The sequence below is a fragment of the Carya illinoinensis genome, chromosome 4, assembly GCF_018687715.1.
Source record: "Carya illinoinensis cultivar Pawnee chromosome 4, C.illinoinensisPawnee_v1, whole genome shotgun sequence".
Taxonomy (NCBI): domain Eukaryota; kingdom Viridiplantae; phylum Streptophyta; class Magnoliopsida; order Fagales; family Juglandaceae; genus Carya; species Carya illinoinensis.
Window position 1 is genome coordinate 20,870,994 of NC_056755.1, and position 3,270 is coordinate 20,874,263.

Genomic DNA, 3,270 nt, shown 5'->3' on the forward strand with positions numbered 1-3,270 from the left:
TGGCCACTTTTCTAGAAAGAAAACTGCTTTTAAAATTTTGCAATGTAGTTTCTATTGGCCTATCATTTTCAAGGACACCCATGAATTTTGTAAAACTTGTGAGCGTTGTCAAAAGTTGGGAGGTATTACCCGCCAGAGTATGATGCCATTAAATCCAATTTTGGTTGTTGAAATATTTAACTGTTGGGGCATCGACTTCATGGGACCCTTCCAAGTTTCTTTTGGCAATCTCTACATTTTGGTAGCTATGGATTATGTGTCCAAATGGATTGAGGCTGTTCCATGCAAAAACAATGACCACAAAGTGGTAATGAAATTTTTGAAAGAAAATATTTTATCAAGGTTTGGAACACCTCGAGCCATTATTAGTGATGGGGGTAAACATTTTTGTAATAAGTCTTTCGAGGCCTTAATGTGAAAATATGGTATTACTCATAAGGTTGCTACCCCTTATCATCCACAAACAAGTGGCCAAGTTGAGGTATCTAATCGGGAGATCAAAAAAATTTTAGAAAAGACGGTTAACCCAAGCTGCAAAGATTGGTCTTTACGACTAACTGACGCAATTTAGGCATACCGCACTGCTTTTAAAACCCCAATTTGTGTGTCCCCATATAGACTCATTTTTGGTGTGACGCCCCCAAATCCCCACGCACGGACACGGGGAAATCGAGACGTCCGGATGATTACATCACGGGTCACCACCCTAACGACTTGTGCCAAGTGTGTGCACAGGCAACAAAGTGCACGAGAAAAACGCAGCGAAAAGCAAGTCAATAACTAAGTACCAGAATTTTTTCTTATTTAATACAAAGCTATTCCAAAACGTACATAAATAAAATATTACAAAACATGCATATAATATAATATCAAAAACAAAGCATAAAGTCAGCAACCCGGCGGAGCCGCATCCTCGGGCTCAGCCTCCTCCTCCTCATCCTTGAACTCTGCACCAAAAGCTACGGAACCAAAAATGGTACCGCAGGTAAGTATAACCCAAACACCACCAGATAAAAACACATAAAACTCAAACAACATGGATACAAGAAAAGCCAATGCACATGTCCCGCAAAACCACATTTTTACCACGCACGCCAAAAAAACCCATTTGGCCCAATAAAAACATATCCTTAAAATCCACGCCTCGCCATTATCCCAGATAATGGCCCAAACCACCATTCTCCCAGAAAATGGATCAAAAGCCTCGAAAAACCAACATCGCCATTTTCCCAGGAAATGGCCCACATCCGAAAACCATAAAAACAAACCGGTTATGCATGCACCATGATCTCCCCTAGGGATGTGAAATACCCACTTTTGAACGGGGACAAACCAGGGCTTGGGATTGATAGGGAATGGTCTAGGGATGATTGTGAAGCTATTGGAAGTGGTGGTTGGCCGTGGGTGGCAGCAAAAACGCCGGAGAGAGGCCAGATTTCCCAAAAAGGAAAGCTAGCTCGTGGGAGCTGTTCCGGTGGTCGTTGGAGGCCGAAAATAGGTGGGTTAGGACGGCAAGGGACCGGTGATGAAGTGGTGAAGAAATGGTGGCCGGAGGTGGTGCGACGGCGGCGGATCGGAGCAAAAACCGTGCAGCCTTTGGAGGGCTTTTCCGACCAAATGGCCGGCCGGATGGGAGTGGGTTTTGGTGGGGAGGTGCGTCGGAGGGAGACGAGTCAATCGGTGCTAGCGGTGAGCCGCACGGTGGCCGGACGGCGGCGGTTCGAGGGTGGGAAGCTTTCCGGCGTGAGAGAGAAAGAGAAGAGAGAGAGAGACTGGGGGGGTCGACGCGGGGAGAGAGAGAAAAAAAAAAGAAAAGAAAGAAAAAAGAGAAAAAGAAAGGAAAAAGAAAGAAGAAAAAGAGAAAAAGGAAAAAAAGAAAAAGGAAAAAGAAAAGAGGTGTAGGGAAAGAAGATGAGGTCTAATCCTCATTCCGGGAAAACAACACTAAACCGCCGCAAAGATATTAAAAACTGTAAACAACGAAAAGAAATAAAACACAATATCAATTAAATTAAAAACAAATTTTAAAACGCAATAAATTAAAATAAATAACTAATATATTAATTAAATAAAAACAACCATTTCAGCGAAAAAAAAAAACAAGCGAAAGCGGGTCATCGCATCCTCCCCCCCTTAAAAACAAATTTCGTCCTCGAAATTTGCAGGATCAACCACCAACTTAAAGCAAGCCACAATAAAGCACATAAACCAACTGTGACCAAGATTAAGATACATACCTTCATTATTCAAACAAGTATGGGTACTGCTCCCTCATGTCCGCTACTCGCTCCCAAGAGAAGTCTTGAGCTAACGGATCTCCCCAAGCCACTTTAACCAAAGGTATCGTCTTAGACCTCAACTGTTGCTCCTTCCAATCCATGATCTGCGATGGAACAACCTCATAAGTGAGATCCGGTTGCAACTGAATACCCGCTGGGTCGACAAAGCGTGGCTCTTGCTGTCCAAAGCTCTTCTTCAGGGATGATACGTGGAAGACATCAAGAACATCCCCAAAATAATCTGGCAAAGCAACTCTATAGGCGACGGACCCTACCTTCTCCAGAATCTGAAAAGGGCCGATATACCTCGGATCTAACTTCCTCTTCTTACCAAAACGCTTAACACCTCTCATGAGAGAGACTTTGAGATAAACCCAATCACCAATTTCAAAAGACAACTCTCTCCTCCTGGTATCAGCGTAGCTTTTCTGGCGACTCTGAGCTGCCGCCATTTTATCTCTGATGATCTAGACTTGGCTTTGCATTTCTTGAATTATTTCGGGTCCAATTATCCTACTCTCCCCGACTTCATCCCAACACAAGGGCGACTTGCACTTTCTCCCATAAAGAGCTTCATAGGGAGCCATCTGAATGGTCACATGGAAGCTGTTATTGTATGCAAACTCGATGAGCGGCAAATAGTTTTCCCAACTCCCTTGAAAATCCATGACACATGCTCGCAACATGTCTTCAAGGGTCTGAATTGTGCGCTCTGACTGGCCGTCTGTCTGTGGGTGATATGCAGTACTGAACTTCAACTTAGTACCCAAAGCTGCCTGCAAACTCTTCCAGAACTGCGACGTGAACCTCGGGTCTCGATCTGACACTATACTCCTTCTTCATTCCATCCCACCAGTAATTTTTCTTCAAGTCCCGATATATCTTTGTACTGCCGGGATGAACTGAATAAGGGGCCGCATGAGCTTCTGCCATGATCCGTTCTTTGAAAACTGAGTCCTTGGGGACCACTCTGCGATCTCAGAACCGAAGT